The sequence below is a fragment of the Choloepus didactylus genome, chromosome 6 (assembly GCF_015220235.1).
Source record: "Choloepus didactylus isolate mChoDid1 chromosome 6, mChoDid1.pri, whole genome shotgun sequence".
Lineage (NCBI taxonomy): Eukaryota > Metazoa > Chordata > Mammalia > Pilosa > Megalonychidae > Choloepus > Choloepus didactylus.
In genome coordinates this window covers 11,212,141-11,225,494 of record NC_051312.1, presented here as the reverse complement: position 1 = coordinate 11,225,494, position 13,354 = coordinate 11,212,141, and the positions used below count along the sequence as shown (strand labels likewise).

The following is a 13,354-nucleotide window of genomic DNA, read 5'->3' as shown; positions in this document are numbered from 1 at the left end:
TGCCTCAGCACAGAGGGTGGCAGACGGTGGAGAGCCAACCCGGGCAGCCCCTGGCCCTTCCTGGCCTCCACCCCGGGCCCTCAGCCCCTGCCCTGAAAACCGGCTTTCTCATCTCCATGTCCCCATCACATGGAAGGAGCCTTTAGCGTCTTCCCAGCATCCTTCCTGGGTGCAAGCCCCCCACAGCCATGGGACCCCAAACCAGGGTGGGGGCTGGTTCTCTCTGGAAAGCCGTCACCTCCTGGTCCACCTCCTCCAAGATGATCACACGACAGACACGAGACAGAAAGAAGGGGCATCCCAGGGCCCAGCCACCCCCGCCTCAGTAGGGGCTAAAATCTCCCTTCTGCCTGCGAGGAAAGTCCACTCCCGACAGCCCTTTCTAGCCAGAACCACCTCGCCAGCCTCAGCGCTGAAGAGGGTATTTTTGTGGCATTTAAGGCAGATTTAAAGTTAAGGAAAAAAAAAAGCCCCTGACATTTCTTTGGTTAAGTGGTTTACCCTTCATGGTAATTGGATGTGGTGAGTGGAATCTCTTTCCTGTTACATGGCAATTTTCCTTTAAATTTCCCCTAAAAAAAAAAAAAAAAAAAAAAAAAAGCCAGGAAGGAGAGACAGCAAGGCCAGGAGTCATTTGCATTTTGCGAATGAGGCCTCTTGTAAGCTCAGCTCAGGCTGGGGCCCAACGTATGGAATGCTTAAGAGATTACTAAGAATAAAGTCTATTAATTAGTCATACTCAATTCCGCAGACATGATGTGCATCAGAAGCTGCTTTCCTTCCCCTTTTCCCTTCCCCCTTCCCGCAGCCTCCCGCGGAAGCCTCCATCTTCTCTGAATTGGCTCCAGCTTCCCCGCTCCGCCTCCACGGCAACATGGCAGCCTAGGACAGTTGCCCCCACCTGGGGCCGGGAGGCCGGGTGTGGGGACAGGAGCTGGGGCCCCGACTCCTGGCTCTGAGTGAGGCTGGCACGGGAGGTGCCAGATGCTGGGAGGGGTCCCGCCTGGTGCTGGGCCTCCTCCTGCTTCCTCTGGGGGCTCAAAGGACTCCCACCCACCCCGACAAGAGGAAGCAGAGGCTGAGGAGGGGTCAGAGAGTGTTTCCAGAGAGACGCAGGGGAGGCCTGGGAAAATGCAGGGACCCCTCGACCTGTTTCCTCTCCGTAAAGTGGGGGTGAGGCTGGGGTGGGGTTTGGCTTCACCCAGGGGAGCTGGGTGCTCCCGAGGGTGAGCAGGGCTCCTACCCCCCACTGATTCTGGAAGATTCTAGTTGGTCCAAGGCGGGTGACAGGAGGCCCAGAGCAGGAGGCACAGCCCAGTGTGGGATCTGTATTGTCCGACGGGGCTGACTAGGCCCGGGAAGGAGGCTGGTGGCCCAGGATGCTATCTGTCTGTCTTCCTCCTTCACCAACCTTGGTGAGGAAGGAAGCCGGGGATCCGGAAAGGCTTGGAAAGAGCAAAAATCAAAGGAAAACCTGGTCCAGAAATCTGCTACATGCTGAGCGCACCGGGGAGGACAGGGCTCCTGAGCCATACACTTATGAAAAATAACAAGAAAAACTGGATGCGGTTCACAGGGAGAGATGGAGCTGGGCAGGCAGCGGGAGTGAGCTGAGGACATGTGCTGGAAGTGGGGTGGGGCCCTGTCTGGCCATGCTCTCTGGGCCAGGCCCCCGGCCAGCAGCCACGGTGGGCACCCCATCACCCATGTCCCCTCCCCACACTCTACTAGGGCAGGTGATGCCCTGGTAAACGCTAACAATCCCCAGCCCTGTCACTCCTGCATGGGCCCTGCCAGAACCCACAGAGAGGAGGCATTTTTTTTTCCTTAAAAAGGGATAAAGGGCTCAAGAATGCAAATCATTACCGTTTACAACCAAGGGAGTCTGCTAAATGATTAGAAGAGATCAAACTCCTCCAGGAAAAAGGAAAGGTGGATTTTTTGCATTTTGTGAACACGCCCCGAGTGGCTGTGTGCAAAGCAGGGATTCCCCGGGCCTGGCTCCGAGGGGACTGGGGTGTCTGAGGGGACCCGCTGGGTTTAACGCAGGCCTGGGCTCCAGCGCCATCCCTGGGGAAAGCCAGTTGGGCTCCAGGCCTGGGAGCCGGCATGGGGACAGGGGTGAAGTGGCCTCATCAGTCACTTCCAGAGCAGGACTCCAGCGCTAGGGAGCTTTTCCATTTCTATTCTGCTCCAGGGTGGAGTCTGTCTCTGATCCGCTCCCTGGGGCTGGTGAAAGGGGAGTGGGGCCAACCATGAAGGGAAAATTGAAGATCAGGGAAGAGAGACTCTGGGCCGGCAAACGGAATAGGCAGTGAGCTCTCCGTCACTAGAAGCATTCAAGATATCTTCCTGCCTAAGCAAGATGTGGTTCCTTGACCAGAAGACCCTGGCTCCCATCCTTGCTTGATCATCCCCCAGGACCCTGTAAGGAGGGAGCATCCCCCAAAAATCCCGAGTCAGTCATCCTGCACCCAGCCCCCTCAAAGAACTGCTTGCGCCACCAGAGATGCTGCAAGATTCCAACCCTCCAAAGGCTCTGGGATAGGAAGTGCAGACGCAGCCACCCCATGCCTGAGTCAGGGCTCAGCAGGGAGCGTGGGGGACACCCGCCCACCGACGGCCTCAGCCTTTCCTTTGGAAACGGGGCTCCCGTGGGGCTGACTGAGGAGGCACCTCCCCACTCCCGCAGCTCCGAATCCTCAACTCACTGCCAGCTCCAGCCAGCCAGCCAGGGGCCAGGCTGACGGCTGCCTGGGGCATTTTTCACTCCGCATTTTTGAGCATTTACCCTTTCTTTTAAAATGTTCCAAGTTGCTGCCTGAAATATCCACATTCGCTTCTTTAAAAAAAACCAGACACACACAGAAAAAGTCCTTTGCTTTCCATCCCTATTCCCATTGCTTTCTCCCCGCTCCCTGTGCTTTTCCATGATTGTTTTTCTCTGGCTGTCACCACAAATGTGATCTGCGAGCGGTGCCCCCATGAGCAGCCCACCTTTTCCTTGCATCAGGAAGGCAAGCTCCTGCTTCTGGTCCCCACGGAGAGAACAGTGAGGGCCTGGGCTTTTGAGACTGATGTTGATGGTCCCCACCTCGCACTACTGAAATGCCCGCTTATGCCCAGGAGGAGGTGTGGGCTTACTGAGGGCATGGGTGCCCTGTGGGTGGGCTGACTACTTCCCACTTCCTAACAAAGCCAGGCCGACGAGGCACTGTGGCCGTCACAGCGGGCACGTGTCCCAGGCTTCCCCCCCTTCCCCCCTCAGAAACCCAAAATGCCAAGCCCAGCAAGTCCTTGCAGAAAGGCTTTTGTTGCCCCCAACCCTCGATCTCTTTTACAGCCATCAGGGTGGACAGTTGCTGTGGGAGATGCCAGGTCCCTGTGTGGGCCCCTGTGTGAGCTATAGTGTCAGTGCTTTGCCCTTCCCCTGGGCCACCCAGGCCCTGTGGGCTCACGGAGGCCCAGCACCACACCAGGCATACAAGGGTGCTTCGTCATTTCTTCTCCCACACCTGAACAAGGCCACCCTGCTCCTCTCGCTCTCGACCCCCTGCTTGCAATCGGCCCGCGTGGGCTCATGCGAAAGGCCCAGGCGCGTGCACTGGCAGCACCCCCACTGCAGGCCTGGCGCAGAGAGGGGCTCATCTCCATAGATTGCCTTGCCAAAGCAGCTTGCTGCTCTCCCCCTTGGATCCGCTCCATCGCCAGCTGTGAGCCTGCTGGGGAAAGCCGGCCACTCAGCGAGATCCTGGAGGGCGGCGTGGTGACTCAGTCTCCCCTCTCTGAGTCTCGCCCTGGGTAGCTGACAAGGGGAGCAGAGAAGGGTTATCAGAAGTCGCCAACTGGAGAAGAGCTCAGGGAGATTTTACAGGGAACCGAAGATCTCACGTCCTGAGCCACCCGCCTGGAGGAACAGATCAGGCTTTCTCCCCAAGAAGAGGGAAAGCAAATGCCAAGTGAACTGACAATCAATGCCATGGCAACACGGAGCTGCCATGCACTCATCAACCAGGAGCTGGGCTATCCAGGGGCATCTCTCGCCTGCCCTGGACAGGACACGTTTGTAGAGAGTCCCAGAGACAACCCCACGTCTGGCTACTCCTGTTTGTAAATGGTTCTGGGTGCACAGAGAGAAGACAACACACACAGAACCCTGAAACGAGCCTTAGCGTTTTTCTACCTGACCCAGCACAGCCTACCTGCCAGCGGGCCATGGACCTTCGGGGTGAGCACAGGCTGCAGCATGGGGTGGGGGGTGGGGGTTCTTGGGGCCAAGGAACCTGCTGGTCCCTTCCAGCCCATAAGGAGATGCTGGAAGCTGCAGAAAGGAAGGCACTCGCCCAGCACTTGAAGTTTTTCATCTGGGAAGGAGGGAGGGGGGAGAGAGATTGTGTTGGAAGGTTGGGGCGTGTGTGGGGGGCTCAGATTTGTCAATGCAAGCTAACCAGGAAGACCGTGTGGTTGTGTGATGTTGCTGCTGGAGTGGGTGCCTGCTACTGATGCACATCACAAGGGAGGTGTAAACAGCGAGGCAAAGGGGAAAAATCAAACTGCAGAAATCTCACCCACGAGCACCGCAGAGTGGAAGCTTTAAAAGCCACTAGCAGTGATTCCCTCTCCCAATGTTAAAAGGTGGTTGGTATCTTGTTTGATGTTGGAAATCCCTTCCTGGTGGTCTGCTGAGGAGGCAGTGGCCAGGGCTGGACCCCGTGAGCAGGGCAGCTCTCTGCTACGGGCCTGGTCCCTTCTACCCCAGCACCCCCAGGCTTCCCTGAACCCCTTGCCCTTCCTTCCTCACCCACAGAATCAGCCCTGGGGTGCACCCGGCTGCGCACGCGCCTTGTCTTTTTTCTTTTTCTATTAAGGGCAAAGCAGTCGTGGGGGGGGCCGAGTGACAAACTGCTCCACCGCTGCCAGACCCCGTGCCCGCCCGCCCCACGCCCCACCTCACTGCCCGCCGGGGGCTTTCAGCCGACACACACAGACCACCACGACAACCACACAAACCAAAGTGCACTGCGAACCGCCCTTTGGCCTCCTTCTTGTAGGTGCCTTGAAATTTCAATGTCGAGATGAATGTGACTAACTACTCGGTCCTATTTTTTGTTTGTCTGTTTTCATATAAAACACCCAAGTCCACTTGCCTTGTCCTTTCTTGAAATAAATACAAAGATTTAACTTTTACCATCATCTCGGCTGCTGACTGTTGGTGGCATCCCGGGCCAGTGCTGCTATTGGAGGACCCTGGCACAGGAGCGGCCGTGGATGGGTGGGATGGAGGCTGTGGGGTCAAAAGTTCCCCTGGGGAACCATCGGAACCAAAATAATTATTCTGTTGCAGGAAAAGAGGGCCTCTGACCCCATCCCGTGGGCCTCGTGGAAGTTTGCTGACCACAGATGTTTTAAGCCAGCCAGGCGAGGGGCGCCGACAGCTAAAGTCAGACCCAGAAAGGGTCTCCACATGGAGACATGTTAATAGGAGCTGAGGATTATCTCCAAAGAGGCTCCAGCAAGCAAGGGGATGTAGAGTGGACGTGCCCAGGCGTCGGGGAGCTGGGTTTAGCCCTCTGCCCTGTGACGGGCGGCCCTAGGTTCCCCGCCCAACCTGGATGCCCCTTGCCCCTCAGTCCTGCCCACTGCACCCCCAGCTGTCCCGGCCTTATCTGCATATCTCAAAGAGGGGAAGATGGGGGGGGGAATGATCTTCCGTGGGAACAATAGCAGTTTCTGCTAAACTTAACATAAAATATGAACTCATTACTTCTGTCTTCGGTCTGATTTCCTGTTTGGATATGGGTTAATGAGATTTCCCTTGGATTCCAAGGAAGCAAAGTTATTTATCAATGGGGGTAGGTAAGCCCCAGCTGGGGGCCTCTGGGTGCTCTGGCCCCACAGGCCTCCCATCTCCCCCTCTTCTCCATAGTCCTCACCTCCCGTTCTTGCTGGGAGAAGGAGCCAACCAAGAGGCAGCTTGCAGCAGCCTGGGAAGCCACCGTCACCCCCTAAGTGGGACATGGCGTGATGGGGGGAAGGACCATCTCTTGGGCCCAGTGCACAGTAGGTGCTCAGGAGGGCTGCCCCACACTTTCTTGCCTGAGGCCTGTTCTCTGGGGTGCCGGGTGAACTTTCTCGAACACGGTCAGCCAGCCGGTCACTAGATGTTTCCCGAGGGCCTACTATGCGTACGTGCGGCAAGTCAGAGGCCCCCTGGAGGGGCAGGGAGGCACGTCCAAGTCTGTGCCTCCCTCTGGAAGCCAGGCTGCCCCTCCCGCCCAGGCCCCAGCCCATTGCCACCCGCCCCAGCACACCTGGCTTCCAGCCAGGCCCGTGCAGTTCCCCGGCAGGCCCTGCCCTGCTCAGGCCCCGGGGCTGGGCTGTGCTGAGTTCTGCACCCCGATGCCCTCTGTGCCAAAGGCCCTTCAAGATTCGACTCGGGCATTGCTTGTCCCTCTTCTGGGGTCCTGCACCTCTGCTGGCCTTTTGCATATTCGTATGCACACGTGCATGCACCCACAGAGCTCTCTTCAAGCTGGGGCAGAAGTACTGTGTTCCCAAACTGTGGTCCTCAGACCCTAGAACCTATAGAGGTTTCTCCCAGAAAGGGTTCCTGGTCAAATGGGTTTGAGAACCATCGGACCAATGCCATTTTCCTCCCAGAGGGCTCCCCAGTTAAAAGCAGCTTCCTGTCGTGGGCCTTGCAGTCCCTGGGGACTGGGCCAGCCTCCCCCCCACCCCAGGCTCTACCACTCACAGGTGAGTCTCTCATCCTCTGTGCCTCAGTAGTCACCTCTGCAAAATGTGTACGTCATAACAGTTCCAGCCCCGTAGGCTTGTTGGAGGGTGAAGTGGGATAAATCGGGTACTTAGCAGGGTGCCTGGCCCATGATAAGTGCTCAGAAACCATCGCAGCTGTTCTTTTCACCACCATGACACATCGGCCCTGCCAGTGTGTGCTGGAACCTCTGAGGGGGAGCAGGAGGCTGAGTGTCCCACAGCTTGTCCAGGAAGTGCAGGCCCCCATCCCTGGCACACCCCCACAGGGGTTATCCTGCAGCCCCCGCCCCTGGCTTGGAACCCCAGGCACCGAGCGTTTCTTGCGAGGAGCCCAGGAGTCTTGGCCAAGCCCCCCCAGAGGGATGGCAAAGCACTAAAGAGGATCTCAGGCTGACCCAAAACTCCAGCTTCTGGAGGACTGGGGGTAAGGGAGGTATCTTAGGTTTTAGGAAGTGCCCTGGTGGGTCTGAGGTCCAGCCAGGGTTGGGCCCCACAGGAAGAATCACCAGGACCAGTGGGGGAAGTTCTAGGACATATAATTCAAGTCAGTAGAATGAAAAACCTCTGAAAACAACTGACATATTCTGAAGAGGAGTAGGTGGACTGTGAACTGACAGGTAGTGAGCTCCCTGTCCTCACAAACATGCAAGAGGAAGCTGGTTAGACCCTCAAGGGGGTGTGAGCACTGGGCTGACCCCTAAGACCTCTACCATCTCCCTAACATGTTTTGAGGTTAACCCTAGGAGATGGAATAGTCTCCCCATAAAACTGGGACCCCACAACTGCTGCAGCACCAGCCATTCTCCCTCCCCAACCAAGCAGCTTCCAGCCCTTCCCTCCAACAGCTGCTCTGTGCCCAAGAGGCACCCCAAGCCCCAGGACCCCAACTTCTGTATCCAACTCCACCTGGTTTAACTAAAAGCTACAGTGCAAGTGCAACTTGAAAGTGTGGGCGACACCCCCCATGGCAGCTATCCCCACCGTTTCTACCACCCAAGCTCCAGAAGCTTCCCTCCTCCTGCCCCCATGTCCTAGGAGGGGTCTCTAGCCTTGTCAAGCATTCCAGAGAAGAGGCATCTAAACCCGGAGGGATCTAACACCCCAAACCACAACCAGACACCTGAGTTCTGTGGCTGATTCTCAGCACCCTACTTAGGAGGATCCCAGAAGGATTTGAAGCCACCACCAACCCCCCAAATTCTCTCTCAGCAGGTCTGAGCGGGGCTCATGTATCCACTTTCAGTATCCAATATAAAGTGTGCTCCTCGGGCCCACATGCCCGCCGCCTCTGCTCCCCACCTCCACTGCCCACTTGGCCCTGTAGGCCCTGACCCCGCCAATCCCCACCGGCCCCCAGTGCCTGCTGGGTCTGGGACATCCGAGAGACCCTCTCCTGCAGCACGGTAATCAGGTTCTCCAGAGCCACTAACTGACAGCAGAAATGAAATCCTGCTGCTCCCCCTTGGAGATTTACCAGGGGAGTGAAATCTTATTTGCACCACTGCCAAGCCTGGGACACGATGAAATTATGCCTCTAGCAGAGACGGGCCGGCTCCTCGTGGAAGTGGCTGCATCGGAGACAGGCTTATTAAAAGCTACAGTGGCCGCATTTCAATCTGTTTCAGGTGTTAAGTAATTTACTGTCACCCTGCATTCAGTGGCAGGTTTTTATCATTTTTATTTCCGTGATGCAGGCGAGAGCCCGAGAGATGTGTGCCCAGGGAACTGTGGGGCTAAGGGGCTGCCCTGCCCTCCCGGGGCACCGCGGAGGGACACGGGGGACTGGGGTCCTGGAAGGCAGTGGGGGTGGGGAACAGGGAGGCTACAGACGGCCCAACTCTCCCCAGAGCCTGAGCCTCAGTCCCTTGCCAGGGAGCTGTCCCCCAAAACTCAGCCATGACAGGGAGGGTGGGCTCAAAGACCACACCCCAAAGATGTTTCCTGAAGGCAGCGGGAGTGCAAGCTCCATGGGGGCAGAGATGCCGTTGTCTTGGGTTCTGACCGCCACGCACGCAGTCGGCAGCTCTACTTTACTGAGCACCTACTATGTACCAGGCCCTGTTTAGAGATGGGACACAGCAGGGATCAGGACAAAGACCCCTGTGGAGCCCACGTTCTGGTGGCAGGTGCTGAATAAATACGTGTGGTTGGGTGACTGGAATCACTGAGAGGCACACAAGCTCTTGAAAGGGAAGATGTTGAGGTGGGGCCATCGGGGGACGGGGCAGAGGGAGACACCAACGTCACTGAGCCTCCGCCATGGTCGGCCATCCCAGCAGGGACCGTCCCCACATCCCCATCTGTGCCCGTCCCTGCTCTGGAGACCTACGAGGCCAGGGGCAGACACCCTGTCTTTTCCCCTCCACCACCCCCAAAACCCCTGGGGAACGCACAGCCTCCCATCCACAGAAGGCTTGGGAAGCCGGAGCCCTGCAGGCTGGGACAGGGGGTCAGGAACGGCCCCCGGCCTCCGAGGCCTCTCTCAGAGTGCGGGTCTCAGGGCTGCTTGATGCCTGCAGCTCTGAGGGGATTAAGCCCATTACCGAGGCGCCAGGGGGTTATCCGAGGTCCCTTCTGACGCCCCCTTTCTCGCCCCCTTTCTCCTCCTGTTTGCAGCTGCTCCGGGAGGACCATGGGGAATCTTCAAAGTCCGTGCTGAGCCCAGAGCAGAACGTCTTTAATTAGCTTTCTCTTGGACGGGGGCCCTGGCGAATGGATTAGTCGTGGTGGCAGGGTCAGCAGGAAGGGATTGGATTCCTTCCTTAAAGCCGAGATTACAAGCACAGGGGTGAAGGGCTGTGGGGCCGCCGGCGGGGACAGCTGTGTCCTGCAGATGGAAACTGTCACAGGAAGACGCCGGAGCCGTGTGGTTCCCGGGAGGGTGGCACAGCCAGGCCGTGTGCCTGGATCTCCCAATGGATGCGCTCCGGCCCACGTAACTGTTGAGATCTGTGACTCTGTAATTTGGGGGGATTTCCCACTGGTGCCAGACACGGGGCAGCAGCAGCTGCGTTCTGTCTTCAGGGCCAGATGTAGGGAGCTTGGCGGAGGTGGCGGTGACAGAGGTTCCCACGGAACCAGGTCTGTCCAAGCCCTCCCCCTGCCCGGAGTCCTGGCCCTGTGAGTCCAGGTGAGGAGGCCTGACTGAGGGTCCGGGAGCTGGGGGTGCAGGGAGGCTGCTGGTGAGCCGGCCCCCCAATCCCTGCAGGGATTAGACAGAGCTTCCTCCAGGAAGCCCTCCCTGACCTGTCCACAGTGCCCTGGGTTCTCCCATCAAACCACATAGCCCCCTGGGCTGTAACTCCATCACCCCCACTTTGCAGTGGATACCCAGGAGACACCTGCAGGAGGCTGGGGGCACAGGAGCAGAAGGACAGGAGGGAGGGAGCGGAGAGAGGAGGCTGCTGGGGAGCCTGGGAGCCAAGCTCCAGGCTGGTGACTCCCCCCGGGCCCAGCTCTCCTGCTGTCCGGCTTTGCCCAGGGAGGTGGAGGAGGGAAGATGATTCAAGGACTCGGAGACCCAGATTCCCAGGGACTGCGGCTCTTAGAAGTGTGACTTGTGGTCAGTCCCCTTGAGCTGCATATCAAAGGCAGCTCCGCAGTGCAGTCGTTGGGCCACGCTGGGCCCTGTAGATAAGGGCTGCTCCCACCGCCAGCCTCCCTTCCGGGCGTGCTGCTCGAGGGCACGCCAAGCTGAGCCACCCCCAGGGCTGCCTCGGTCTCTCCCTTTGGGGTCCCTCCCCCTTCCCCCTCAACCAACTCCTGCTTGCCTTGGGTTAAAGTCGCTTCCTAAGAGAATCACACCCCAGCCCTCCAGATGGGTCTGGCCCCCAGGGTGGGGCCACGGCATGTGACCGTGTGGCTTCCTCTCTCGCTCCATGAGCAGCTGCTGAACAAATGAACACACAGCTGAATGAATGCTTGTGCTGTGGAGCACGGGGCAGGGCTGCCTCACCCAGGCCAGGGGAGGTTCCTGGAGGAAGTGGCATCTAAGCTGGAGCCTGGAGGATGCTCAGAGGCAGCCAACTGACAACAGGAGGGAAAGGAGCTCCTGGCAGAGGAAAGAGCCTGTGCAAAGGCTGGGAGGGGAGAGAGCATGCACTCAGGAAACCCCAAATTGCCTCTCGCATGGCTGGAACGGGGAGGGCAGGAGAGGGAGTGGACGGGGGCAAAGCAGGAGAGGGTCTGGGGCCAGATATTGCAGGGGAGCTGAGGTCACTACTCAGGTAAGGCCTTCCTCAATCGAGTCAAGAGGTCCCCAGGGGTGTCAGAAGAGGCCACCGCCCTGACCAACTGTGGTGGTCCCTGCTTACATCATTAATCTCTATGAATCCCCGCCCCCCAACTCCAGCTCCACGCCCCACCAAGCTGTGCAGTGTGGCCTGGCGACGGCACTGAGGTTGCAGAGAAAGCTGAAACCCAGAGGCACTGCCAAGTGGCAGGAAGGAGCACCAGCCCAGAAGGACCTTGACCGAGAAAGCCTGTGGACCCCAGGGCACACGGGCTGGGGGACGGGCTGAGGCTGGGAGCTAAAGTCCCCTGTGAGCATCTCCTGGGGTGGGCGTGGCCCAGAGGAGTCAGCAACACAGAGGCCGCTGCAGCGACACAAGGGGAGTTCCACGTGGCATAAAACAGCCATCTCCGAGCACCTACTATGTGCAGGCTTGGTGAGGGAGGCTAAGGATTCCGCAGGGAGCCCCATAAAGGGCCTGGCCTGCACTGCTCCGGCCCACCTGCACAGGACAGACACTTCCAGGCAGTGAAGGATGGTGTCTCTTATTTCAATTAGCCTTTTCTTGATTGCTAGCGAAGTTCTGCATCTTTTCACGTGTTTACTGCCCATTTGTTTCTCTCCTACCGGGAAATGCCTGTCCACATCCTTCGCCCATTTTTCTTATTGATTTGTAGGCGCTCTTCATATATTAAAAGAGGAGTGAAAAAAGCAGCCTCCTCCTGGGGCAGAGCCCTCAGGGCCTTCTTCAGGGTCCTCAGTCCCAGGAAAGGGAAGGGGTTCTGTGTGGGTTTCTGGAGGTTCCGGCCAAATCTCTGCCCTCCACCCAGCTCCCGACGGGCCAGCTGCTGGAAGATGAAGCACCTTCTGCAGGTGGGAGCCCCAGCCAGGCCTGCATCCCAGTTGGCAAAACCCAAAGAGCTGATTTTTTACTTACATTGAGAAGTCTACACTGCCAGGGGCTGGTGGGGTGCCCCAGATGGCACCCGAGGGGAGCTGGCTGGTGTGCCAGGCCTCTGGGAAGACGAGATGACTTCCACCATCCCAGGCACAGTCCAATGGGGACCATCAGACAAAAGGGGCAGACCCTGAAGTCTCTGGCTGACCCTTCCATCAGAATCCATCGTCTCCCAGTCCTGGCACTCACCTTCCCTGCCACCCCCCACCCCCCACCAGATACAATCATCCCCAAAGAGTGACCCTGGCCTGGAAGCACACATCTGTGCACTGCCCCGATGCCCCCCCACCCCCAACCTTTCCGAGCCAGAATCCTACCCGCCCCCAGATTGTTTTCCCTCCAGCACTTCCCATATTGCAGAGGACAAACACAGGCCGTAAAGTTCATTTCTAAAGCTCATAAAGGCAATCACATTTAGAGAGGCAGGAAAAACAAAGCCCCTCCTTTCCCCAACTAATGGCGGCGGGGGGCTGCAAGGCAGGGCCTGCGGCTGGGGGCGGTGGGAGCGGTGCCAGCCTGCGGACCCCCTGCACCTGGTGGTGAATGGTCACCCCACACGTGTTCCGAGGACCCACCGGCAGCCAAAGAAACTGCAAACTGCCTGCTTAACCTCTCCCCTGCACCCCCGCCCATGGCTCCTCCAAGAACCAGAGAGGCTCAGTGCAAACCCTGGGCCCGCCCCCTCACCCACGCCCCCAAGGAGCTCCTCAGGGGTCCTCAGGGCAAGAGGCCAGAGGAGCCAGCCCCACGAGCACCTTCCAGGCCGCAGGGTGCAGGTCGAGAAGGGGGGTGGGTTCTGACGGGGGCCTGGAAGGTTCACTCGCTCTCCCCAATCCTGGGCTGACACCAAGCCCCTATACCAGAGCAACATCAGCAACCATGAGTGGTTAACCATGGTTCATTCATTCATTCACTCACTCACTCATTCAAGGGTGATGTGACATGGTGGGAAGCTCCTGGGATATACAGAGAGAAGACTTGGGTTCAAGCTTCCTGGATCCCAGACGAGTCATTTAATGTCCCTAGACAACAGCTTCCCAAAAGTGGGAATAACAATAGCCACCTCCCGGGCCAATATTGTTATTATTATTATTATTATCCTGGACTATGAGAGTTGCTGGATGCGGGTGGAACCACCCTTGACGGCTTGAGCCACAAACAGGGCAGGAGGCCGGACCACAGGTATGAGCCTGCCTGGAGGCAGGAGGATGGCCCAATTGACCCCAAGAGTCCCTTCCAGCCGTCCTGGGTCTAAAACTCCTGCCCACAGGGCAGATCCATGGTGCAGCCAACAAAGCCACAGCCAAGGGCCAGGGGGGACACCCAGATGGCCCCCAGGAGCCCCAGCTCAGAAGCCACACGTCCTCCTTCTCTTCCGGGATTAAAAT

General features: G+C 58.1%; 2 protein-coding genes across 4 annotated transcripts in view; one reads left to right on the top strand and one right to left on the bottom strand.

Moving 5' to 3' along the window:
• FLRT1 (fibronectin leucine rich transmembrane protein 1) overlaps positions 1-5,763 on the top strand; it is an 82,479-nt gene extending 76,716 nt beyond the window's left edge. The window contains exon 4 of the transcript XR_005217293.1: positions 5,345-5,763. The gene's annotated coding sequence lies outside the window, so the exon portion shown is untranslated. The remainder of the gene's footprint in view (positions 1-5,344) is intronic.
• The window catches only part of MACROD1 (mono-ADP ribosylhydrolase 1), a 147,550-nt gene that overhangs the window by 108,501 nt on the left and 25,695 nt on the right, over positions 1-13,354 (bottom strand). The window lies entirely within an intron of this gene.